Source organism: Tamandua tetradactyla, chromosome 8 (genome assembly GCF_023851605.1).
Source record: "Tamandua tetradactyla isolate mTamTet1 chromosome 8, mTamTet1.pri, whole genome shotgun sequence".
Lineage (NCBI taxonomy): Eukaryota > Metazoa > Chordata > Mammalia > Pilosa > Myrmecophagidae > Tamandua > Tamandua tetradactyla.
The window spans coordinates 69,765,908-69,793,395 of NC_135334.1; the positions used below are offsets into that span (position 1 = coordinate 69,765,908).

The 27,488-nt window shown below is 43.3% G+C and overlaps 1 non-coding gene and 1 pseudogene across 1 annotated transcript; one reads left to right on the top strand and one right to left on the bottom strand.

Moving 5' to 3' along the window:
- Window positions 1–21,498: 21,498 nt before the first annotated feature.
- On the top strand, window positions 21,499–21,569 carry TRNAA-UGC (transfer RNA alanine (anticodon UGC)). Its single transcript has one exon. It is a non-coding gene; the product is annotated as a tRNA-Ala (tRNA).
- Window positions 21,570–22,494: 925 nt separating this feature from the next.
- On the bottom strand, window positions 22,495–24,489 carry LOC143645124 (protein enabled homolog pseudogene; annotated as a pseudogene).
- Between the last annotated feature and the right edge of the window lie 2,999 nt (window positions 24,490–27,488).

Here is a 27,488-nt window from a genome sequence, read left to right on the forward strand (position 1 = left end):
CTATTTCTAAGTTGTCTCTTTCTTGATTTTGCTCTCGCCCAGTTACTCCAATCCTTTAACTGTTTTCTGGTGCTCTACAAAAAATGATGCTGCCAATTTTTGTTTGTTGCTCAAAAATTCTGTGAGGATGGAACCCTGGACATCTCACTTCACCATCTTGGTGATCCTCACCCCAGTCTTTCTGATGAGCACCTGGTGGACACCTGTGGCAAAGAGCGTGCAAGTGAGTATGAACCCTCCCTTGTATCTGAGGCTTTTATATTCTTCCAACTTTTCCTTTAAGAATTCATTTAAAATTTAATCTGATTTCTTCCTACCCACTTGTATGGCAGCCATCTTTCTTTTCTGTTCTGCCAAAGGTGACATATTTTATGTGTCCTGTCTCTCGTTGAAGGCTTGTCATATGAAATTCAGTTTACTTCATTACCCTGTGACTTTACCTCTCTAATAGACTCAACAAAAGCTCTGAGTTTGTAGATTATCTGGCTTTTTCTCTTTTTAGGATCAGAGAGACATTCTCTTTGAAGTTTTCTACATCCTAATTAGAGACAGGACAGCTCTCTATTAGGACTCATTCTTGACTGTCTATAGAGGTTGTCAGGGACCTGTGGGTCAAGTGCCCCTCAGGTATGAGCTTGAGAAAGTTTCTCCAGCTTCACTCACTGTTCATTGAAGTCCCATGGAAGAGTAGGCAGAGCAGGGGTTTCAGAGTGAGATTGCCTGGATTTGAATTCCAGCTTCACCCCACTCCAGCAGTGAAATTCTAAGCAAGTTACTTAACCTTTTGGTGCCTCAGTTACCTCATCTGTTCAATGAGGATAATAATAAAATACAATACTAAATAAAATAATAAAATCTACTACTAATAATAAATTCCTGACTTCATAGGGATGATGATAACATTAATGAGACTATAGACAGTTCTCACATGATGCCTGGCACATAGCATTAGCTACTATCATCATCAGTGGTAGTAGTAGTAACAGTATTAGTAGAAGTACCACCATTACTATTACTGTTGATGGTCTTCAAGATTCATTCCAGTCCTATTTGGGATGCTAAGAAGTCTTTATTAATTAATATGTATGTATGTATGAGGATCTGGGTAGGATAATTAATAAGGTGATTCACCTGGGAAGGGGAGGGCAGGCCTCTGTTTTTCTCTGTGACCTTTGGCTCAATTCCTGGCCAATTCTGGACCTTAGTGTCCCTCTGTATAATGGGGTTTGGAGCTGTTTGAATTTGTATTGAGGAGCAGGGTGGGGAGGGAACCAGTGGGCGGCTTTGGAGCCGTCACCCCTGCATGATTGGTGTCTACTTACTTATCTAAATCTCAAAATGTGAGTAATTGGAGCCCTCATATTCATGTTCATTTCCATGATCTAATTTAGCCATGACAAGGGCCTTTGGGGATGTGCATATCTGGGATTGTTAATTCAAATTTGACATTAGCAAGGTGAGATCCAAAGGGGGTGGGGGTGGGGGGTGGACGACGACGGAGCTTGGATCCAGACTCCACGTCCAGTGTTCTTTCCACAGCTTGCAAGCCCCAGGCAGTAGGTTTACACAGCAGCTTGTGCCTTCCTCTGTAGAAGGTGGGTGGGATTTGGCTAGGCAGAGAAGCATGGGAAAGGCAAGCCAAAACGGCTGGTGGTTGTGCCTGCTTCTTTACCTTCCCAGCAGACATGAGTGGGGTCCTCTATTGCTGCTTTATAGGCCTGATAGGGTCAGGAAACTTTTGTTGAATGAATGAATGAGTGAATAATTTTCCCCTCCATTGTATGCAGACTTGTTGAATCCTAAACCTTCAGAGTTAGTGTTGAGTCTTGAGTTTCTTCTGAGTCCCAGCTTAGCACAGTGCCAGGAAATATCTCACACTTAAAAACCCAATTTTTACATGGAGTAAAACATGAGCAAAAAGGAAGCAAAACAATACTTCTTTCTGAATGAAGGCTGATGGGGAAGGGGTGGAGGTAAAGATTAAGTGTATACTATTTCTGTCTCCTTTACCAAACAGAAAGGAAGCAGGATTTGGCTGTGCTCTCCAGTTGATCCTGTCTTACACACACACATACACACATACACACATCCCTGCCCAGATTAGCCCATCTGCCCTGAGGACCCACTGGCACCCAGCCCTGTGCCTACTTTCAGAAAGAAGACATACTATGTCTTCCTTCTGAAGCCAGTGTTCTAGTTTGCTAGCTGCCAGAATGCAACACACCAGAGATGGATTGGTTTCAATAAAAGGGTATTTATTTCCTTAACGTACAGTTCTTCAGAGGAAAGGCAGTTAACTTTCAACTGAGGTTCTTTCTTACATGGGAAGGCTCAGGGTGATCTTTGTTGGCCTTCTCTCCAGGCCTCTGGGTTCCAACAACTTTCTTTGGGGTGATTCCTTTCTGCATCTCCAAAGGTCATGACTGAGCTGCAAGTGCTGAGATGAGGTATGCTGAGCTTCTTTGGCTGTGCTATGTTGAGCTCTCTCATTTAAGCACCAGCCAATTAAATCAAACATCATTCATGCCTCCTAGCAGACTGCAGGTGTAATCAGCTACAGATGAGGTTCACATGCCATTGGCTCATGTCCACAGCAATAGAACTAGGCACCTTCACCTGGCCAAGTTGACACCTGAATCTAACTACCACAGCCAGGGAAAGTGTTAGAGGCAGGGTAGGTGGGATAGGAAGTAAGGTCCCTTAAACTCTCCCTCCAGACAGTCTGCTTTGTGAATGTCCTTTGATTTTTTGTAAAGCATGGGATTTGGGTCAAATTAGCCCACGGGACTAAGCTACTGGGACTGAGCATAGCAAGAGCAAGAATAACCACCAGTTTCCAAAGCTCACTGTGTGAGCTGTCAAGGAAGGAACCTGTAAAGTATCTTACATGGATCACCCCACTTAATCCTCACACTAAGTTTTATAGTCATCTACATTTGACAAATGAGGAATCAAAGGTACAGACGGGCAAAGTAACTATTCATTCAGTGAGTGCCATGCCCATAAAAAGTGGATTTGAGATGGGAATCTTGTGCTTTGAAATGCTATGCTGCCCTGTGCTCCTTTGCTTGCTTCCCATAAATGGGGAAATTTGAGTCCCTCCAAGCCTGGTTGGCTCCCTTCAAGTTTTTTAGGCAGGCGATGGCAGGGTTGCTGTTGGGATCCAGGCTTCCGATTCCCACAGTAGGGTTCTTTCGACCCCACCACACTTCATCTGAGAATAAGAAGGTCTGGATTTTGTCAGATGGAACCCCATCTGCCTTCTAATTCTGCACCCTGGAAGGCAGTGTGATGTGGCGTATTGGCAGAAGAAATCTTGCCTTGCTGATGCTTCTCTTGAATGATTTCTCTTTACCTGATTTCTGGCCCTAAGCATTTCATTTTCCTTTGAGAGGTAAGGGTTTAAAGGGACACTCCAGGGGTTTCTTGAGTCCAAGCAGACTCAAGAAACCTTCCTAATCCAGGACTGTTGGAGGTTGTTGCAGAGAGGGCCTCCAGCCTGAGGTGGGGATGCTGAGATGGGATAACAGAGATTGTGTTGGTTTGAAGCTGTTATGTACACCAGAAAAGGCCATGTTCTTTTAATCCATTCATGTGGGCACCGGCCTATTGTAGGTGGGACCCTTTCATTAGATTATTTCAATTGTGACGTGACCCACTTCATTCAGGATGGGTCTTAAGCCCCTTACTGGGTCCTTTATAAGAGAATAAAACACATACAGAAGCTGAAATTAAGAGAAAGCTCAGAGAAAATCCCCATAGAAGCTAAGAGAGGACCCACAGAAGCTCGGAGAGGAGGCCACTGGAACAAGAAGCTGAAAGCAAGGGAACCTGGGAATGAAGGACCTGCCAGTGCTGGCCATGTGCCTTCCCCTGAGACACAGATGTCTCAGATGCTGACAGCCTGTCTTCAGAGTCCAGGTATTGTTCTGTGGATGCCTTGAGTTCGACATGTTCACAGCCTAACAACTGTAAATTGTAAGCTAATAAATCCCCATTGTAAAAGCCAACTTTTTCTGCTATTTCTGGTATATTGCATTCTGGGAGCTTTAGCAAACTGAAACAGAGATGAAGGATAGCAATATAGCATGCAAAAGGAGGAGGCTCTGGAGACACATATCCCCTCTTTGGGTCTTAGTGTTCTCTTTGAACCGTGGGGTTCAGGAGGAGATAGTTGGGCTAAGTGGTTTCTAAGCCCATCCTCCCTGTTTTATTTTGGGTTCCCTAGAAGCAGATTCTGAGGTGAGGCTTCCTGTGAAAGTGATTATTAAGGAAATACTCCTAGGAAAAATAGATGAGGGAGCGGGGAGGCAGAGCAGGAGAGAGGACGAAGCCAGGCTAGGGTGTCATTTCAAGCCACGTGCAGCCTCAGCCTGATCCTGAAGGACTTCCACATGTATCAGTTATACCCCGGAGTTTGTTCAGCTGGGCTTTCGTCAGTCTTACCTAAGGCTCATCTGGTTGGTGTGGTGAGTGGAGATGCAAACTCCCAGGTGTTTACTGTTCTCTGCACATGGGAAACAGTGTCTTCAGTAGTTCAAGGGCAAGCAAGCCCAAGAGAGTCGCAGATGCAGACAGAAGGAAAAGCAGACAGAAGCTGGAGAAGGCATGCACAGAAATGGTAAAAGGTAACCTGGTAGCACACTGGGTATCCCCTGTACCTCCTTTAGGATTCAGGATTCCAGGTCTCTCCCAACAGCCATGGACTGATGAGAGAAGGGGTTGAGGGCACCTGTACATTGAAAGCCTAGAGTATGTGGCTTGAGAGGGAGCTTCAGAGGAAGAATGAATGCTAAAGGATCAGGAAAACTCCAAAGAAACAGATGTCACAGTTTGGCAGGGCTAAAGAAACTTGACTCTCCTCCCCCTGCTCAAGCCCTGCTGTTATACCTGCGACATTATGTTACACACACAATCATGCACACAGTCATGTGCCTTTGGACACACAGGGGCACAGGAACACACTTATGTGAAAAAGCACATGGAAGCACACACACACAAAGGCACCCAGGCTCGGGCACAGGCATGTATACAGGCCCATATTCACACACAGATACTTTTGCAGAAATAATCCATAAACATACACACACACTTGCACAGGCAAGCATGGCCAGCCATGGTCATTTTTTCAGGCTCTCAGGGAAGGGATGGGTAGGATAGTCAGACAGGGGCCAGCTATAACTGGCCACTGAAGATTGACCTTTGGCTGGGATGGCCCAGATCACGCGGGTCCCAGAGCCCAGGCTCGTGTCTGTCTGGAGTTGCCTATGGAGGACTGATAAAAGCGTCTAGAAGCTCAGCTGCCACGCCCCCCACCCCCAGCTTCCACTGCCACCTTTGACCCAGGCCTTAGGCTGTCAGGAGGCCCCACGTCCCCTGCCCCCATTGTACAGATGAAGCAATGCAGGCCAGGAATGAAAAGTTGCTGCTTGAGAAAGAATTGATGCCTGGGGCTGCTGAACTCCGGCTCCAGCCCTGGCCTGCTTCGTCCCCAATGGCAGGAGCCAGCAGGAGCATTTCCTTTGGGAAGCAGGGACGTCAGTGCTAAATCGGACCAGCCCCTGCTCTTGATGAACTCCCAGTTTGGTGGAGGTCACAGACATTTAAAAAGTAAGATCAATGCTGGATTGGAATAATGGGACTGTGAAAGCCCAGAGGAAGCACATAACAGTTTGGAGGGAGGGGGTATTAAACAAGGCTTTCTGGAGGAGGTGATGTATAAATCGGCTTTTAAAGGCCAAAGAGAAATTAGGCTTTGTGGTAGAGAGTAGGGAAAAAGGCATTTTGGGCAGAAGGAACAGCTTATGCAAAACTCTGGGTGCTAGGAGAAGTAAGGTGCACTGGGAAGCTGGAGAAAGAAGTTCAGTGTGGCTGGAGAGTAGGGAGTGGATGGGGGAAGGCAGGAACCGGGTTGTGAAAGACCAGCCTGAAGCTGGGTGTATCCAGATTGCACTGAGAAGCCTCCCTGGAAACTTGAATCAGGGAAATGACATGGTCAATTGCTATGCTTGGGACAATCCTCTGACTGCAACGTGGAGAGTGGATTTGGCGATGGCTTAAGACAAATTTGAGACTGTGACTGATTAAATGGGGGCAAGAAGAGGCTTTGCAGGCCAAGAGCCAAAAAGGAGGGTATTATGTAGGTACTTATTAACAAGAGAGGAAACATTTCCACAAAATGTGAATTGAAAAATTTCAAGATAATTAATAAATGCGTACTAATGTGAAGAATGAAATTCTTTTTTGGGGTATGACATTTTACTTCATTGCAGTTCAAAGTTAGTGTTCCTTATCATCAAATCGATTGCATGTGTTCATCTGCAAAAACCATTCTTAGCTTACAGGTCATACAAACACAGACTGTAGTTTGCTGACCCTTAGTCTAGACTAATGAGGCTCTGATGAAGCAAGTAAGAAACAAAGGGGACTTCCGGGTCAAGATGGCAGCTTAACAATGTGCGCATTTTAGTTTGTCCTCCAGAACAACTACTAAATAACAAGAAACAGAACAGAACAGCTCCTGGGGCCACATCAGTGACTGGACACACAGCGTATCCCAGTCTGGACTAGCTGGACTGGCTGCGAGCCTCCCCAGAACCATGAGTTCCCAAAGCTGCGGCAGCCAGAACCCCTCCCCAACAGGCTGCTTCCCAGAGGGGAAAGGAAAGGAACTTTCCCAGCACCAGGGACTGGGCACAATCAAACGCCAATTGTGGAATTAATTAACAAATTCGACTACTAAAAATAGGCCCCCAGCTTAGGTGAACCTGGTCAAAGCAGAGGTTGCTCATTTTTGCCCCGGCACCAAGGGGGCAGGGCTGACGGAAAAAGAGGGAAAAAAAAAAGAAGGAAACAGAGGTTTTTGTGGCTGTGTTTCTATAAAGGCTTGACTGCCTTTGGATATAGCGGCAGGACTTCTCAGGCTGCAACTGCCCCAGGCATAGGCAGAAGTGAGCTCTTTTGGGGGCTTCTCTGGAGCCTGTGCCTTCCCCAGGGGAGGGGTGAAGCCCAACTCAGGTGGAATCCCTCCATCAAGGAATTCAGACACCAGTGCTTGGTAATTTGAAGCCATTAAAACCAGCCTACAGGGCCACGGTGGCTCAGTAGGTAAGAATGCTTGCCTGCCAAGCCCGAGGATCTGGGTTCGATTCCCGGTGCCTGCCCATGTTAAAATAAAAAACAAACAAAAAAAAACCAGCCTACAACCTCTTCTCTGTCTCCACCACGCCCCCAGCAGGGAGAGTCTGCCAAAGTTAAAGGTACCGCATCACCTTACGCTGGTGGGACCTTCAGTCAGACAAGCGCCACATACTGGGCAGGATAAGAAAAACAGAGTCCAGAGACTTCACAGGAAAGTCTTTCAACCTGCTGAGTCTCACCCTCAGGGAAAACCGACGCAGGTGACTCTTTCCTCCTGATAGGAGGCCAGTTTGGTCTGGGAAAATCCGGCTGGGGTCTATAATATCTAAGTAGACCCTCCTAAGGGTGGGGAGGAAAAGGCACCATACAAGCAGGGCAAGAAACAAGAACTGAAAAATTCTCCTCTGTTAAACAAAACTTAAGCTAGAGGTCCAGATAAAGCTGAAATGAATGTCAAAGAACAGATAGACAACAAATTCATCCAGGAAGAAAACCCTAGGTAAAAGAAGTGAAAGCAATTTCCAGAATAAACTAATTAAGGTAATTAAATGCCTAGATGCCAGCAAAAAATAACATATTACACTAGGAAAATTGAAGATATGGCCCAGTCAAAGGAACAAACCAACAGTTCAAATGACATACAGGAGGTGAAACAATTGATTCAAAATATACGAACAGACATGGAAAACTTCATCAAAAACCAAATCAATGAATTGAGGGAGGATATAAAGAAGGCAAGGAAAGAACAAAAAAGAAGAAATTGAAAGTCTGAAAAAACAAATCACAGAACTTTTGGGGATGAAAGGCAAGGTAGAAGAGATGAAAAAAACAATGGAAACCTACAATGGTAGATTTCGAGAGACAGAACATAGGATTAGTGAACTGGAGAATGGAACATCTGAAATCCAACAAGAAAAAGAAAATATAGGGAAAAAATGGAAAAATATGAGCAGGGACTCAGGGAATTGAAAGACAATATGAAGCGCATGAATATACATGTTGTGGGTATCCCAGAAGGAGAAGAGAAGGGAAAAGGAGGAGAAAAACTAATGGATGAAATTATCACTTAAAATTTCCCAACTCTTATGAAAGACTTAAAATTGCAGATCCAAGAAGTGCAGCATACCCCAAAGAGAATAGATCCAAATAGACATACTCCAAGACATTTACTAATCAGAATGTCAGAGGTTAAAGAAAAAGAGAGAATCTTGAAAGCAGCAAGAGAAAAGCAATTCATCACATACAAGGGAAGCCTAATAAGACTATGTGCAGATCTCTCAGCATAAAGCATGGAGGCAAGAAGACAGTGGGGTGATATATTTAAATTATTAAAAGAGAAAAACTGCCAACCAAGAATTCTATATCCAGCAAAAGTGTCCTTCAAAAACGAGGGAGAAATTAAAACATTTTCAGACAAAAAATCACTGAGAGAATTTGTGACCAAGAGACCAGCTCTGTAAGAAATACTAAATGGAACACTAGAGACAGATACAAAGACAGAAGAGAGAGGTGTGGAGAAGAGTGTAGAAAGGAAGACTATGAGTAAAGGTAAAAAGAAGGAAAATTAGATATGACATATAAAACCCAGAAGGCAAAATAGCAGAAGAAAGTACTACCCATGCAGTAATAACACTGAATGTTAATGGATTAAACTCTCCAATCAAAAGACATAGTCTGGCAGAATGGATTAAAAAACAGGGCCCATCTATATGCTGTCTCTACTCAAAGGACATGAGAGCAAGGACACAAACGGACATTTACACACCAATGCTTATAGCAGCATTATTTACAATTACCAAGAGATGGAAGCAGCCAAAATGTCCATCAACAGAAGGTTGGCTAAACAAACTGTGGCATTTACATAAGATGGAGTATTATGCAGCTGTAAGACAGAATAAAGTTATGAAGTATGTAACAACATGAATGGACCTTAAGGACATTATGCTGAGTGTGATTAGCCAGAAACAAAAGGACAGATACTGTATGGTCTCACTGATATGAACTGACATTAGTGAATAAACCTGGGATATTTCGTTGGTAACAGAGACCATCAGGAGATAGAAATAGGGTAAGATACTGGGTAATTGGAGCTGAAGGGATATAGATTCTGCAACAGGACTGAATATAAAAACTCAGAAATGGACAGCACAATATTATCTAACTGTAATACAATTATTACAACTGTAACAGAGACCATCAGGAGATAGAAATAGGGTAAGATACTGGGTAATTGGAGCTGAAGGGATATAGATTCTGCAACAGGACTGAATATAAAAACTCAGAAATGGACAGCACAATATTATCTAACTGTAATACAATTATGTTAAAACACTGAATGAAGCTGCACGTGAGAATGATAGAGGGAGGAGGGCTGGGGCATAAATGAAATCACAAAGAAAGATAGACGATAAAGATTGAGATGGTATAATCTAGGAATGCCTCGAGTGTATAAGGATAGTGACTAAATGTACAAATTTAAAAAATGTTTTTGCATGAGGAAGAACAAAAGAATGTCATTACTGCAGTAATGAAAGATCTGCTGAAAATAGATGGTTTTTAATATTTTAAAATTTCAAAAAAAAAAAGTAAAGCCGGATATGATTACAAGGGGAAATGTTAGATTGTATATATGGTAACAGAATAAAAATTAAAAAGACAAAAAAAAAAAAGAAACAAAGGGGCTCCCTACTGCCCCACCCCTACAGCAGCCACAGGATTCCAGAGGGCTCCAAAAATGCATCTTTGTTACTGGGAAAGACCAAGGTCTTTTAGCCAACATCCTGTAAACATAGCATCTCAGGGCAGGAAGGACATCAGAAATCCCTCTCTAAGCCTTTCCCAGGGCAGGACCAATATACATGTACTTCTTGGAATCACACTGTATCCCAGATAGAGAAAGTGATTTGCTCCAGGCCACAGTGCAATTCGCTGACAGAGTTGGAATTTGAACCCAGGTCTCCAGAACCCCAGTCCCTTTCTCTGTACCACCGTGTCCTCACCATGGACCCCAGCCTGCTTGGAGAGGAGGAGCACCTAGGGAAGGGGTTGTGTCAGGACTCACAAGGTGCTCTTCAGGCTTCTCCCCTCCCCTCCTGGGAGTAGGGGCAGATCAGCCCATCTGATTTAAATATCTTTGCATATGTAACTTCCAGATGAGGAATTTGAAGCTCTAAGAGGATGCATAACTTATTTGGCATCTATGGCAGGCTGAAAAAAATGGCTAAAAGGTAGTCATGCCGTTATCCTTGGAACCTGTGAAAATTACCTTATTATAGAAAAAAAGGGTCTTTGCAGATTAAGTTAAGGATCTTGAGATGGGGAGATTGTCCTGGATTATCTGGATGGTCTCTAAAGGTAATAGCTTGTATCCTTATTAGAAGGAGGCAGAGATTTTTTTACTAGATGTGGAAGGCAGAAGGTAATGTACTGATGGAAGCAAAGAGACATTTGAAGATGATATGCTGCTGGATTTGAAGATGGAGAAAGATGCCATAAACCAAAGAATGTAGACTTAGAGGCTGGAAAAGTCAGGTAAATGGATTTTCCCTTAAAATCTCTGGAGTAAATGTGCCCTGCTGACACCTTGGATTTGCCCCAGTGAAACTAATTTTGGAGGTTCGGCCTCCAGAAGAGTGAGAGAATAAACTTACTTCTGGTGTTTTAGTTTGTGGTAATTTGCTCAGCAGCCACTCATATACATCCTATAACAATTTTTAACTTTTTTTAAAATTTAAATCAACTTTTAATTTTAGAATAGTTTCGGATTTACAGAAAAGTTGCAAAGAGAATACAGAGAGGTCCTGTAGGGGTCCCTCACCCAGTTTGCCCGATTGTTAACATCTCACGTTAGTACTATTCATTTGTCACAACTAAGGAGCTAAGATTGGTCCATTACTCTTAACTAAACTCCACACACTTTATTCAGATCTCACTGGCTTTCCCCTAATGACCTTTTCTGTTCCAGGACTCCATCCAGGACTCCACATTGCATTTAGTTGTCATCTCTCTTCATCTCCTCTAGTCTGGGACAGTTTCTCAGACTTTCCTTGTTTTCTGACAACCTTTAGTTTCGAGCAGAACTGGTCAGGTATTTTGTAGACTATCCCTCCATTTGGATTTATCTCATGTGTTTCTCCTGACTAGACTGGGGCTAAGGGTATTGGTGAGGAAGAGCAGAGAAGTAAAGTTCCAAGCTCGGCACATCAAATCAAAGGTGCATATTATCACCACGATTTATCACTGATGTCACTAACCCTCACCACCTGGCTGAGGTAGTGTTTGCCAGGTTTCCCTTCTGTAAAGTTACTTCTCCCTCTTCTGGTTTCCTTCCCCACTCTACACTTCCCTTTCTCTACTCTGAATTCTTCTGTGCAGGAGACTTGTCTCATCTCTCCTGTTAATCTATTGTTGAATATTAGATTACATCAGTAGATACTCATGGATATTTATTTTATACTTTGGATTATAATCAGATGCTATATAATCTATTTGTTCCCAAATTGTTCAAGTCATGGCCTTTCGGGACTCTTTCAGGTTGGCTCCTGTGTCCCCTTGGCATACCATCCCTACCCCACCCCCCTCCATCTTTGTGTTTTTAGAGCATTTACTTTTGGCACTGTGAGATGCTTTAGGTTCTTCATCTCATACTTTCCCTGTCCCAGCCATAGAATTAGCCACTTCTCCAAGGATGCCTGACTCCTTTTTAGTAGAGAATGGTATTAGAAACCATGATCTGGCCTCTAGATGTGCTTGTTTCTACTGGGGTGCCTTTCCTTTTGCCCTTTGAGGAGACAGCTAGGAAATATATGTGTGTATACTAGCCCATGAATACATGCATATTATAATGATTTCTGTATCTTTATTAAGCTAAACATGACTTCACATTGATGTCTACACTCTAGTATCTTACCACATATTCATCACCCCCCTCCTTGCTGTACCATTCTTTCCATTGGTGAGAAAACTGGCTCCTGCCATCCACTCCCCATTTACTTATTTGTTCAATCTCAGTGTCCATTACAGCAGTTTCTGAGTTGTTAACCCATACCCTCATAAGAAATAACATTTTCCAACTGAGAGTGTGGTGTTTCTGTACAGTTCATTTTGTCATTAGTCTTAGAGTTTCCAATTAAAACACTGTTTACCAAAGTTTCATAGGTGTTCTAGTTTGCTAGCTGCTGGAATGCAATATACCAGAACAGAATGGCTTCTAAAAATGGGAATTTAATAAGTTGCTAGTTTGCAGTTCTAAGGCCGAGAAAATGTCCCAATTAAAATTCATCTATAGAAGTGTCCAATCTAAGGCATCCAGGGACAGATACCTTGGTTCAAGAAGGCCAATGAAGTTCGGTTTCTCTCTCAAGTGGAAGGGCACATGGTGAACAGGGCATCATCTGCTACCTTCTTCTCCTGGCTTCCTGTTTCATGAAGCTCCCTGGGAGGCATTTTCCTTCTTCTTCTCCAAAGGTCGCTGGTTGGTGGACTCTGCTTCTTGTGGCTATGTCATTCTACTCTGCTGTATCTGAATCGCTCATTCTCCAAAATGTTTTCTCTTTTTACAGGACTCCAGAAACCAATCAAGACCCACCTAAATGGGTGGAGATACACCTCCACCTAATCCAGTTTAACAAGCACTCTCGATTAAATCACATCTCCAGGGAGATGAGCTAGTTACAGTTTCAAACATACAGTGCTGACTAGGGATTAGAAGAAGCAGCTGCCTTTACAAAATGGGATTAGGATTAAAACATGGCTTTTCTAGGGTACATACATCATTTCCAACCAGCCCAGTAGGTCAGCACCTTTTCCTCTTACTCCCTTCAGTGAGGTTTTCTCGTACTTTTATAATACAATTAGATTCTTTTGACACAGTTTGTATTCTATTCTAGGAACCCCCAGCTTCCTAGTTGATTTTTTAATTTAATTTGTATACATTGAGGTATACTTTTTGTGCTATGAAGCTCTGTGGGTGTTCTAGTTTGCTAGCTGCCAGAATGCAACATACCAGAAACTGAATGGCTTTTAAAAAGGGGAATTCAATGAGTTGCTAGTTTACAGTTCTAAGGCTGAGAAAATGTCCTGATTAAAACAAGTATAGAAATGTCCAGTCAAAGGCATCCAGGAAAAGATACCTTGGTTCAAGAAGCCGATGAAGTTCAGGGTCTCTCTCTCTCAAGTGAGAAGGCACATGGTGAACACAGTCATGGTTTCTTTCTCAGCTGGAAGGGCACATGGTGAGCATGGCATCATCTGCTAGCTTTCTCTCCTGGCTTCCTGTTTCATGAAGCTCCTTGGGAGATGTTTTCCTTCTTCATCTCCAAAGATCACTGGCTGATGGGCCAGCAGACACCATCATGTGCCTGGTCATGTGACAGAATAGTCCAGGGTCACCAGCACCAGGTCTTCAGAAAGAAGGTATTGTCTTGATGATGCCTTGATTTGTACATTTTCACAGCCTCAAAACTGTGAGCTTGTAAGCTACTAAATTCCCACCACCAAAAGCCAACCCTTTTTTTAAGATATCTGCTTTTGTAACCTAGAGTTAAGAATTAAAAAATCATTATGATTACCGAACTAGTCTCAGCCCTGTTTATACCTACTATTGTGATGGTTATTCTAGACTAGTCTCAGCCTTCTTTATACTTGCCATTGCAATGGTAACGCCATCTCCCCTTGCTTGAATCCATAAAAACCCTGAACTCCTTAGACTCTGGGAGATGGAATTATGGGCTGGCAGGCCATCTGATCTCCTGTTTCACACTTGACAATCAACCCCTTCTCTCTTTGAAACCCTGGTTTATAGATTGGCTGTTGGGCACATTGTGCAGAAAACCTTTTGCTTAGTATCACTTTCAGTAGCTTAGCAAACTAGAAGAAAGTCTTTCCTTTCTTGGAACCTCAAATTGTAACTGGACAAAGACTGTGGATTCTTTTGCCTGATGAGCTCAATAACCAAATCCTGAGACACCTGGGTTTCAAAGAAAGAAAGAGTTTATTACTAGGGGCATAGTAGGAGAGCATATGGCCTAGCAGCCCAAAATCTGTCTCCCCGAACTGCAGTAATTCAGGTAGTTTTATTAAAGAAAAGATGGGCAGGGTTTAGGATAATAAGCACAGTGGCCCAAGGTGATATAATTAGAGGTGGTTTGATTATAGCATGTACACAGATTGATTACATGCTTAGTCACAGAATGTAGGGAAGAAAATGGCAGAATGAGGTATAGGTGACTTATAGTTCAAGGTGTAAGCTACTGCGCATGTCAGGGGGGCCCACTTTGGTTAGGTCCAGTCTTGGGTCATCAAGATGACATTGTCTTGGGGTGGGTTAGTTCTGGGCAGACCCAAGATCCTTCATTAATAAATGCTAGCAGCTGTCTTCAGTGACTTCAAGACTCCAAAGCTGAAAAACTGGGTAACTGGGTCCAAATGAAGGTTAGTCACAAGGTTTTTACAATCACAGGGGCAGAAGATAAGGGCTATACAATCATTGTTGGAGATCAAGGCAGCTGGATTACGATTTAGAGATTTCAGGAATTTCCCTCTGTCTACTCCAATATACCAAAAAGCAAAAAGAAATATCTTTATAATGATTCAGTCATCAAAATCCATCCCTTCAATCCTAATTTCTCAGTTACAAACTTACTCAGATATAAGTGAGTAAAACACATTCTGACCAATCTTTGTACAGCACTTGGCAGTTTAGCAAGTAGTTTTCTGTGCATTAACTCACAACTTTAAGATAATAATAACTACAAGTTCCAGGGCAATGCTATTCAGGTATGGTCTGTGCTGGCCCACTCACTGCTTGTTACTGGCTCCTGACAAAATAAGTACAAGAATTGGGAGTAACTGTTTAGAAATATTTATAGCAATGCGGTAGGGTAATTTGCTGTCTTTTGAATCTAATTGTAAAAATTGAGGCCTGTATTATGTTTATCTTTGTTTTCTTAGTTTGTTTTCTTAATTTATTTTCTATTTTACAAATATAGGTCTATGATGGATTAGGGAAAAACAAAACAAAACTGGTTTATTATCAGAAATTTTGAGGAGCACTGATCTTGGGCATCAAAAGGCAGGCTTTTGACAATTTTTAGTGTTTTTTGTTTTTAGTGGGGAGGCCTCTTTTCAGCCTTTAAAAAAGGCTGCCAGAAAAGGTCTGCCTGCCCATCTGTTTCTAGTTAATTATCTCATGAAAGATGAATCTGGATGTACACTGGCACCGGTTCAACTGGTTGAAAAGAGGAACATTCAAGCCAATTTTCTGGCTGAGGGTGAAAGGAAGACATGCTTAACCCTAGTTTGGGATGGGCACAAGTCTTCACAGGTCAATTCCTGGCCTTTATAAAAGGGAAAAGGGGAACAACTAGTATTTATCGAATACCCATATGTGGTGAACAATTTACAGGTGAAGATACGAAGACAAAGTGAGGAGTTGTGATTTGCACAGTGCCACACAGCTAAGAAAGGACGAGGTTGGGGCGGGAGCTATATGTCTGGCTGGTTCTCAGTCTCCTGCCATTTCCATTGTCCTGTGTTGCTGCTTGTCTGAGACCAGAACTGGGCAGGGTGGGAACAGGCATGTAATAGCTGTCTAAGAAGGTAGCCTTCATGTTAGGGCCAGAATTCTAGAAAGTTCTTTGAACTGTCTGACATGTGACCCTCATCTGTTATAAAAGGGGTCACCGTGGTGTCATTGAGATGATGTATGTAAAGCATCCCACCAAAAACCTAGCACATAGTAGGTAAACTCAGTAAATGGCTTAGGGTACTGACTCTGCCTTTCCATAGGGTTATTAAGGCAAATGCCCAGTTCAGTTTAGGGCCTCTTCTCCCCTCTGGCACCTGACTCACTCCATCTCAGAGAACTTCCCCAGCTCCTCCATACCTTGGGGATAATTCCAAGGTCCTTGGCTGGACTTTAAAGTTCTACCAGACAAAGTCAGGGACCCTCTACCTTGTTCACCACTCTCTCCAACACCTGGCACATAGCAAGTGTTCAATAGATGTTGGCTGAATAAAGCCCTAAGTCTCCAATATCCTTTTCCCTAAACCTCACCCTCGTACCCTGAATCACACGAGTAACCATCACAGCACATGCCCTGCACTTTTCCTCTTCTCCGCCTTTGTTCACTCAGCAGCTTTTATCTGGATGCCCTCCCTGCCTCTTTGCCCTCTTTGCCTTCAAGTTGAGCCTTGCCCCATACCACGTGGCTGCTGGCAGTGCTGTGCTGTCTGACCCCTGTCCCACCCTGCCACCCTGGCCCAGTCAGCCATAAAGTATTGTCAGATGGGGTGGGGCCCAGCAGGCCCTTTGTTCCCTGTGGGTAATGTCTGAGAACTTCACCCATGTCAAAGGACCGTCTGATTTTCAGAGCAGATTCCAGCTTCCCATCACTTGAGGGCCTCTGATCCTCTCTATCCATGCTGTACATATTCTGCTGTCCTCTGGTCATCTGTATCTGTGTGCAGGTTGGAGCTAAGAGGAGACCATCTTCCCCACCCAGTGTTGACCAGAGTATCAGGTAGGTGCTAGCTTAATAACTAACCCTTATATGTTCAGCTCCTAGCACATTGTATTAGTTTGGTAGGCCAACTTCTATAACAGATACTCCTCAAACATAGTGGATCGACTCAATAAAAGGGCATTTTTGCTCACATGAAGTCCACTATGGGTGTTCCTGTCTTGGTGGCTCTCTGGGTAACCTTCCCCTGAGATTAGGGCTCTATCCTATCTTGTGCTGCCAATGTCTTCGACATAGACCTTCCAGAGTTGCTGCAAAAGAGGGACAGTCCTCTTCCCTCCGGCCCCTCAAGTATCCCGCTACTCACATTTCTCCATATCCCATCCTGGCACCCTCAAGTCACCTTGTTCTCCATCCCAGCCAGGCCAGGGATCGTGCTCACCAAGCCTACCTCCACTCCTTCACTCAGCGGCTGCTGCCCCCACCCACCCATTTTAGTGCCATCTTCATGGCCATTCAGCCTCTATCCTTTAGGCAAGCTACCTTGTGCAAGAGGACACAGTGTCAGAGTAGCCCAGTCTAGTCTGGGTGTTAGTCCTCTGTCTCCATGGTAGGCCTCCAGTGATGCTCACCTCCAGGTATCCATGCCCTTGTGTAATCCCCTCCTGGAAGGCAAGATTTAGTGAGTTGCCTCTAAGCAATAGAATAAAGCAGAAGTGTTGGTATGTGATTCAGAGACTATGTGTGTGTGTGTGTATATATATATATATATATGTACTGGTTTGAAAGGATGTATACCCCCTAGAAAACCCGTTTTAATCAAAATCCCATTTCATAAAAGTAGAATAATCCCTGTTCAATACTATATGTTTGAAACTGTGATTGGATCTTCTCCCTGGATGATGTGATTTAGTCAAGAGTGGTTGTTAAACTAGATTAGGTGATGACATGTCTCCACCCATTTGGGTGGGTCTTGACTGGTTTACTGGAGTCCTATAAAAGAGGAAACATTTTGGAGAAGGAGATTCAGAAAGAGCAGAGAATGCTGTAGTACCACGAAGCTAAGAGTCCACCAGCCAACGACCTTTGGAGATGAAGAAGGAAAATGCCTCCCAGGGAGTGTCATGAAAGCGGAAGCCAGGAGAGAAAGTTAGCAGATGACGCCATGTTGCCATGTGTCCTTCCAGCTGAGAGAGAATCCTGACTGTGTTCGCCATGTGCCTTCTCATTTGAGAGAGAAACCCTGAACTTCATCGGCCTTCCTGAACCAAGGAATCTTTCCCTGGAAGGATGCATTTGATTGGACATTTTTATAGACTTGTTTTAATTGGGACATTTTCTTGGCCTTAGAACTGTAAACTAGCAACTCATTAAATTTCCTTTTTTTTAAGCCATTCCATTTCTGGTATATTGCATTCCGGCAGTGAGCAAACTAGAACAACATATATATATATATTGCAATTTTATTTGAATCACACAAATGAAGTTAGCATGTAGAAAATTTAAATGAAATAGTTTGGTTAAAATAGCAAAGAATTGAGAAAAAAAACTAAAGGGAACTACATCTGAGAATTCAACATTCATTAATGTTTCATCTTCAGTTTTGACACTTGATGCTTGCAAATTTTTAAACAAACTTTTAAATCATGATGACTATTTTGAAGAGATTTCAGCACCAGCACTAAGATTTGTACATTCAGTTTGTTTGCAATTGACTTGTTAGCCATGTACAATAGTGGATAGTACAGATTTGTCACAGATCAGATCACAGTGTTGAGAAAGCAGTACCTTCCTGTAATTGAAAGAATCCCCTAAACTGTATTCAACTTAAGACATCCAAATTCTTAAGCACAAAACCATCATAATAACAAGGTTCCAAGGGACATTGTTTTGATAATAAGGAAAAAAAAATTAAGCTTCTGTTTCCTATTTTAATTACTGAAATCTCTAACAATGACACACCTGTCATGTGTGACTGTGAATATATACAGTAATTAAAACAAATTTCTTAGAAAGGACACATTTAGCAATCTGGTGGAAAATATAGCATGATTCAACACTGGTTCTTTTTTTTGTGTAAAACAGACATCGTGTTAATATTAGACCATGGCACAAAACATTTAGTACATAAACCAATTTTTACTGAGATCTAGGATTTTTTTTTAGTCTTTCATTTTATTTTGGACCACCGTACCCAGTACTTCATCTATCCTATTATAGACTATTTAACTTAATGAACAAAATTAAAAGAGATTTCTGATGAGATTTATAGGGGACATAAATGTACATATCATCACAGTGTTTGCATAACTAAAAGTACATAAATAAAGCTGAAAATGCCTCCTATTTCTTTTAGAAAATAGAACTTTATTAGCTTGCTGCATCTTTAATGCCTTTACTGTATTGCATGACAATGAATAATTGAAAAAGAAAGAACTGTATACTTGAATTATGATAGCTCATCCATCACAGTTTAAACTTAAAAAGTTTCTACAGAAACAGGAACTATTTTAACAAGGAAAAAAAGTGCCCTCATTCCAACCTATTTGAAGTGGTAATAGCTGCAAATCTGCCACATTTAGAAATCAATGCTATCAACAATCTTTTGTCTTATGAACTGAGATGTTTAAGAAATCTAGAAAGCAGATGAAAATGAATTATTTCTTCCAAATTTCATAAAGCTTCTGATAACCAAAGATTTCAAAGCAAACATGACACATAACAACTCAAGCATAAATCAAGATGGGAAGCATAGAGAATTTTTTATTTGCCGTGTTTTCCCAAATGCCTTCCTTGCAACATGTAGGATTTCTCCCCTATTTTAATCTTATCAGTTTCAAAGAGAAGAAAAGGGAGTGTCATTCTTGATTACTGTAAATATATAATACATTTTGAAGTCAGGTAGAAAAATTCCTCCCACTTTGCCTTTTTCAGAATTGATTTAGCTATTCTAGTTATTTTGCCTTTCCATATAAATTTTTAAATAATCTAGTTTGTATCTACAGCATTCTTGATAGGAATTGCATTAAACCTTTATATCTATTTGGGGAGAATTGTCATTTTCACCAGGTTGAGTCTTCTAATCCATGAATAAGCCATGCCTGTACCTTCATTTGATCTTCTTTGATTGCTTTCACCAGTGTTTTGTATTTTCAGTATACAAGTTCTGTTCCTATTTTGGAAGATTTACAACTAAGTAATGGTTTTTTTTTTGTGATTGTAAGTGGGACATTCTTAATTTTGGTACCACATATTCATTGTGAGCATACTGAAATCCGATGAATTTTGTATTTTTATCTTATATCCTGCAATTTTCTCTAATTTACGTATTAGTGCAAGAAGGTGACTTTTTTTCCTTGACAATTTCTATATAGATATTCATATTATCTGCAGATAAGGGCAGTTTCATTGCTTTCTTTCTGTGCTATGTGCCTTTTCTTTCCTTGCCTTGCCTTAATGAATTGGCTAAAACTTCTAGCATTATGTTGAATAGCAGTGGTGAGAGCAGACATCCTAGCCTTGTTCCCATTCTTAGGGGAAAGCATTGTCTTTTACCATTAAGTATGAAGTTAGCTGTAGGGTTTTTTTGGTAGATGTTTTTTATCAAGTTGACAAAGTTCTCCTGTATTCCTAATTTTCTGAAAAGTTTTTAGCATGAGTGGGTATTGAATTTTTTAAAAATGTTTTTCCCACATTATTTGATGTTTTCAAGTGATTTTCCTTCCTTAATTGGTTAAGGTGGTAGATTATACTGATTGATTTTTTTTTTCATTGTTCTGAGTAGATATCATCTTTTTGGCTCCTTATTTTGAGTTGATTGATTTTTGAAAATTGAACAAGGCTTGGGTGCCTGGAATAAACCCTGCTAGGCCATGGTGACATAATCTTTAATATATTGCTGAATTCTACTTGCTAATATTTTGTTAAGAATTTTTGTATTTATATTCATGGGGAATTTTGATCTGTTTTAATTTCTTTCTTTGTACTGTCTTTGTCTGATTTCCTTATCAGGGTAATATTGGCTTCCTAGAATGAGTTGGTAAGTATTTCTTTCTAATCTGTTCTTAGAAAAATAATGCCTAGAATTGGTATAATTCTTCCTAAACTGTTTAAACCATCTAGGCCTGATAATTTCTTTGGGGAGATTTTTAATTGTAAATTCAATTTCTTTAATAGCTATAGGGATGTTCAAATGATTTATTTCATATTGGGTCAGTTGGGATAGTTTGCACTTGTCAAGGAATTGTTCCATTTCATCTCAGTTTTCAAGTGTATGTGTTGGGACTTGTTTACAGTATTCCTTTATCTTTATATTGTTGTCTGCAGCGTCTGTAGTAATGTCCCCTGTTTTATTGCTGATATCAGTAATTTGTGTCTTCTCTCTTTTGTTTTGTCAGTCCAGAGTTTCTCAGTTTTATTGATTGTTTTCAGAAAATCAGCCTGACCTTCACTCTGCTTCTAAAGGATTCCATATCTAGACAGAAATATGGACAACTGAGCAGGAGAAGTAAAAGCCATGTGAGAGAAGTAGAGATACAAGCTAAGGAACCATAAGAATTGCAATAAGCCAGCACTGAACCACAGACTCCAGGAGAAAGCATGGCCTTTGAGACCTTGATTTTGAGCTTCTAGCCTCCACACCCTTGAGACAATAAATTTCTGTCATTTGTGCCAAAAGAAAAAGAAAAAGAAAAGGGAGTGGATTAGGTGAGAACACACCCATCATGGTAAGTAGAGTACCTTCTTACTACTGCCCAAGTCTCTATTTATTAAAAGAAAAGTATGCAGAACTTCTCATTGATTTCCCATTACCTAATGATTTCTGTGACCTTAATTGCTGCCATTGTTGTCATTTCTTGTATTTTAACATAACAATTCAAAAGCAGCATCATAGGGTGCATGGGTGGTTCAGTGGTAGAATGCTCACCTTGCATGTGGGAGGCCCGGGTTTGATTCCCGGACCATACACCTAAAAAACAAAAAAAGCATCATCATAGCCAGGAATATGTACCTGAAAACCTGCCCACTGCAGGGGCATCTAGGTAATAACTCCCAGATTCAGTGATCAAGCTCTTGAGTTCCAGAATAAAATATATTTCACATGAAACTCAGAATCATGTTTCAGGTCATTGAAATTACTGAAGTTAAAATACAAAAAGCTGAAGACATGATGCAGAAGATTAAGTACTTGGTTCTGTTAACATATTTATCAATTAAAGTCACAAAATATTCCTCATCATTATACATGCAGGTAACTAAGAAAAAAAAAGATAGTGTGGAAAGTAACTTTAAATAAAAAACGATTCCTTCCCTTCATCCCACTCCCATGCACTCTACGAAATGTTTTCCCTGGGACTGGGCCTTGATAAGCCCAGTACGTATTACTGTGACATGCATTACTGTCTTCAATTTAAAAAGCTCATTTTGTGGTGGTTGTAATTACATTATAAAAATGTTTACATGCATAAATCTAAAAAAGGTTGAAAACCTACAGTAAATCTACAATAGATTGTCTTATGTTTGACCACTGGTTTGTGTTACGTAAGAGTACAGATCTGGTAAAGCATTGTAACAATTTAGGAAGGCACCTAAATCTTTAAATTCTGGATAGATTTTATGTTTTAATCTACAAAACTTCATGAAGGCTAATTCGAGAGACTTCCTATCATCTAAAATTCCTCAAGCTGGACAAATTATTGTTAGGACACTTTCTTATAAATATCACTCTTTGAAAACACATACAATTCCATTTGTTCCATATTTTCTGATCTTTGCCTCCATAGGGCTGATATCGTTTATACATGGAATAACAAATATGATAGAAAGACAAACCTAAGAGAAACATAATACAATAGCATAATTTGCTAAATTCTTCATCAGCACTCTCCGGAAAAAAAGGATTAAGCCTTTCTCCTCTTTACTTAAGCAATGGATAGTGGAAAATGTACAGTTTTGTCTTAACATGAAAATATTTTGATGCATGATCATCTTGCATGACAAATATGATATTTTCTGCATAACTGTTACAGGAACTCTTAGACAACTCTCTTCTACTCTGTTGGAAAGGTCAGAAAAAAGCAGCAAACTGGTAGGAAGATAGCTTATCATCAGAGTGAGATGTCTGAAGGCTTTCAACATATGTTGGTTTGCCCTCCTTCCAATTGTCTCCATTTTCTTCTTACAGCTCACAAAATGTAGGGGTTTGATGATGTTAACAGTTGCTGTTTGTGGGTATTTTTTCCTCCCAGATTAACGTCCTATCTCTCCTCAGTTTTTTTTCCTTATGCAGTACTTGACTTGTTCAGTTCCTGCTTGATTGCATCGGTGAGCTCTTTCGTTAATTTTTTTCTTTCAATGTCCTGCTTCAGTCTGTCACAATCCAGTTCTTCTATCTGGACTCCATTGGCACCTCATCCATTGGGATGAGGGTTCAGATTTTGGTCTGTGTGATGAATCATAGGACCTGTGGTCAAAAACAATCTCATTTTATCTTGGAGAATCCCCTCTGGAGGTAACAGGTAACTTGCTGCCATTCATTGTATTTGTTCTTTTCCAAGGTTTTCTTGTTGGTTCAGGTGGACTTAAGAAGAGGCCTGAGAAGTACAGGATCTGCCTCTTCTTTCTTTCCTCTTTTTGTTCTGGTTCTATAGTTGATCCCTTTTCAGCAATTCTCCTCCTCCTGGCCAGCAGGGCACTCATTTCTTCCATTAAACCACTATCCCTAAGCTAAGGTGTCTGTTTCCACATCCGGTATCTGTCTTGGATGAGACAGAATTCACACTAGTGGTATTCCCTCTGCTTGGGAAAGAAGCATCCTCTATCCGTGACACTTTAAGTTTTGCTCCAGCAATTGCAGCTGCAAGTCCAGTTAAAGGGCAATTGTCTTCTGACACAGATCTCACAAAAAATCCAGATGCAGGGAGGGCAGGAGGTGGTGGTGGAGGAGGGCGTACTTGATTAGGAGGAGGGGATGGAGGGGGTCCTGGGGGAGAAGGAATGGCTGCCGAAGGCTAGGGAGGACCTGGTAGGAGTGGTGGAGGCGGAAGAGGGGCAGGTGGTCCCAAGACAATACCAGCCGGCTGAGAGGCTGCCTGCAAGCCTGGCTCAGAAGCAAAGGCATCTCGGGGCACAGAGTTTAGAGGAGCCTCGGCAGAGCCAGGGCAGCAGCGTTGATACTCTTTGCTCTCTCTCCCATTCTAGCTACTCCCTCTCTAGCTGTTCCTGTTGCTTTCTTTTTTGCCTTTCTAGTTCAGGTCTCTCCCGCTCCTGCCTTTCCTGCCTCTCCTGCTCCTGGCGTTTGTGCCATTCCCTTTCTAACCTCTCTCTCTCCAACCTCTCCCTTTCCATTATTTCTCTGGCCAGTCTTTCCCACTCCAGCTCCTTTTGTCATTGCTCTTGAAGTTGCCTTCTTTGGATTTCCAATTGTGATGGGCCATTTTGTACTTAGGTAGTTGTGATTTTTGCCCAGGCAATGTTGGCCCTGTTTCTTGGGAATTTAACACTTCTAGGGCATGCGTCATGGCACCTGTCAAGACATTGGCATCCTCTTTGTTGCCAAAGTTGAGATCGCGCAGCAGTCTAGCATCTCGCCATTGGTGGAAGGTCTGTGTAGCTTGATTGTACTTCAACCCTTTAGGAATGGGACAATTTAGCACAGCCTGATAGTGCCGAATCTTCCTGTCCACCCCTCTGAGTGTGTTGTTGCCTGTATGGTGAACTCTGCTGAAGCCAGGTGAGCCACCAGCTGGCACCCCTTCTAAATGGCGTCATTATAACCCATCACAGCAGCTGCTGCCTGACAGATACTCGGTTCACTCAAGGTGCCCGTGGCGCCGAGGCTTCCCCAGCAGCCGGGAGACGCGACAGGCACCGAGCCGAGAGGGGACATCTCCTCCAGGGGCGGGGACGCAGCTCCGAGACTGGGGACGAGCGTCGGGCGGCGAGGTGGTTACACCATCTCCCCGCACAAAGCCGAGGCGCCCGCCAGGGCGGAAGAGAAGGACACCAAGGAAAGGCTGGAGAGGGAGCGGAGAGGCCGATGCCGAGCGGATCCCCGGCGACCACCGCCTCCCGCCTCCTCCTGCTCCTTTCCATCCCCCTGTCCACGCCTCCTCAGCCTCCCTCGGAGGCTTGTCCGGGCCTCGGAGAGTCTAAGTTTAAAGGCAGTGCGGCCTCCCCCCCTTACAGAGAGCGTGCTCCAGAGGCGGCCGCGCGTAAGTCACCCTGCGGAAGGGCTGCGTGGTGAGGGCGGGGCCTTCCCCCACCGGCCGCGGGGGCAGGCTGGGCAGGGGGTCCTGCAGCCCCTGGATTCCGAGACCGCAGCCCCCACCACCAGCTTGGCTGCAGGTTCATAAGAATCCCACAGCCTGAAACCACTCAGTAAGCCACGCCCAGATTCCAGACCCTCAGAAACTCTGAGATAATGCTTCTTGTTTCCAGCTGCTCGGGTTTGGAGCCGGTTGTTATACAGCAAGAGATGATCCGCATTTTGGTCCCTGGAAATAGGGTCACTGCCATGACAATAACCTAAAATGAGGGAGTGGCTTTGGAACCAGGCAGTGGGCTTCGAGGGGAGTTTTAGACGGTTTCAAAGAAACTGTCGGCAGAAGCCCTATGGCCTTCTGTGAGGTTGCATAGGAAGGTGAAGTAAATGTTACTGGAAACTAGAGGAAAGGAGGTGCTTGTCACTAGAGGCAGACTGTTTGGCAGCACTGTCACCTGCAGCAATGTGGAAGGTAGGAAATGTCCAGGCTGATCTGGATAAGGAGAACTCCAAGCCCAGGACTGAAGGTGCCATCCGGGTTATTCTTGCTGCTTTCAATAAAGTGGGTTATAGTAAAAGGAAGCAAAAAGGTTCCAGGACTTACTGGTTTTGAGGCTTCCCAGCCTCTTCAGATGCAGACAATGCTAAAATGAAGAAATGTCTTCCAAACAAATCCAGGGCACTTCCGGGAAACGTAGTAGTGAAATGAAGCCAGGGTCTCCCTGTGAGGCCCTGCATTAAGATCCCAGGAAGATGGAGAGGGCCTCGGAGTACATCCAGTCAGACAGAGCTCTGTACAGACTCAAGGGTGTGGCTTGCAGACCTTGTCAGTCAAGGGCAAATAACAAAGGGCCGCGCGTGACAGCCTGGGTGGGGATTCCCACATTATCATGTGGCACAGGAGACCAGTTGAGAGAGGACTCGGGGCGGAGCGGCTGGCAGCAGTGCCCCGGAGGCAGGGACATCCGTGCATTTTATTTGCTCAGCTGGTGACCACTCAAGGTGCCAAGTATCTTGTCAGAGGAAGAGAAAATGTGGCGACCTCGAGGAGACTCCTTTCTCAGTGAGGGAGACTGGGCAGGCTTTCCTGAGCAGATGAAACTTGTGATGAAGGACCAGTAGGACTTACGCAAAGGGTGAGGCAGGTTGGGGAGACAGCGCTCCGGGCAAAGGGAAGTGCGGGCCAAGGCCCCAAGGTGAGAGAGACCGTGGCAGGCATGAGGGCCTGCAAATGTTTGAGTAGGATGGGAATGAGGGAGGAGAGGATGGGGCTCAGCTGTGAGAGCAGTGAACGGCAGGCCGAGAAGCTTGGGCTTTGAGGTGGGCACCTTCTGTCTTCTTTGACCTCTCCACTGCCTCCACCGGGCTTCCCTGGGAGACCTACCTGTGTAGAAGGCAGCCACAGACCGTCACACCCTCTAAGTTCTGGTGGGGCTCAGGCACTGGGGAGCCTTGGCAGGAGATGGAGCAGAGGGAGGTGTGAGGTGGGACTGTTTATCTCCTACAGGGTATCGCTCAGCATTGCCTGCACCCCCTTACCCACTATGGCCTCCTCCACAGGACTCTGCTGGGTTCAGGCCATTGCGGCCTCCACTAGTCTTCAGGCCCCAGGGTGGCACCAGTGGGCACAGCGCTGGGTTCCAGTACCACCCTTTTGCTGTTTCCTACACCCTGTACACACCCCAGAAAATTGCTCCTTTGTTAAACCTTTTTCAGATTTTCCTAGTCTGAACATATCGTCTGGGGCTTGCTGGGACCCAGATGGATATAGGGGGGTTCCCAAGCTCTAGCCTGCCCAGCCATTCCTTGCCCCCTCACTGCCCATTGCCAAAGAGGTGGTCCTGGATGGTAGAGAGGGGAGCAGAGACCGCAGGGTTGCATGTCCCAAACCCAGAAATCCAGAATTCTTCAAGTCAGGGCACTTGTCCTCATCTGCATACTCTGTGGACACATACACAGATACACAGACTTCACATGTGGTTTCATTCCCTGTGCTGGTCTACCCTGCCTCTTCATATGTTATTTCCTTCTTTTCCAAAAGAGAACCACAGGTTCTCAGCTTGGGGTTGATGAATCATGAGGAGGCCAACATGGTCTTGTCTTCTCTGGCCCAATCTGATCCACTTTCCGGAAGGTTGAGACAGGGCCAGGATGCAGCTCAAAGGTGCGTGTGCTGGTTTGAAACTTATGTATCCCAGAAAAGCCATGTTCTGATCCAATCTTGTGGGGGCAGACAATATCGGGTGGGATCTTTTGACTGGATTATTTCCGTGGAGATGTGACCCATTCAACTGTGGGCAGGACCCTTTGATTAGATTATACCATGGAGATGTGGTCCAGCCCATTCAAGGTGGGTCTTAATTAGTTTACTGGAGTCATTAACAGCTCACGTGGCAGGTGGAGGGGGGATTGGAAAAAGAAAATGCCCAGAGCCGATACAGAAAGCAGACCAGACACCTAGACACAGATGTTCAGAGATGGCAGAAAGAGAATGCCCCAGGGGAAGCCAGGAGGACCCACAGGAGCTGAGAGAACTGCTTGAAACCAGAAGCCAGGAGGCAAGGACATCAGACATTGCCATGTGCTTTCCCACGTGACAGAGAAACCCCAGATGCCTTTCTTCA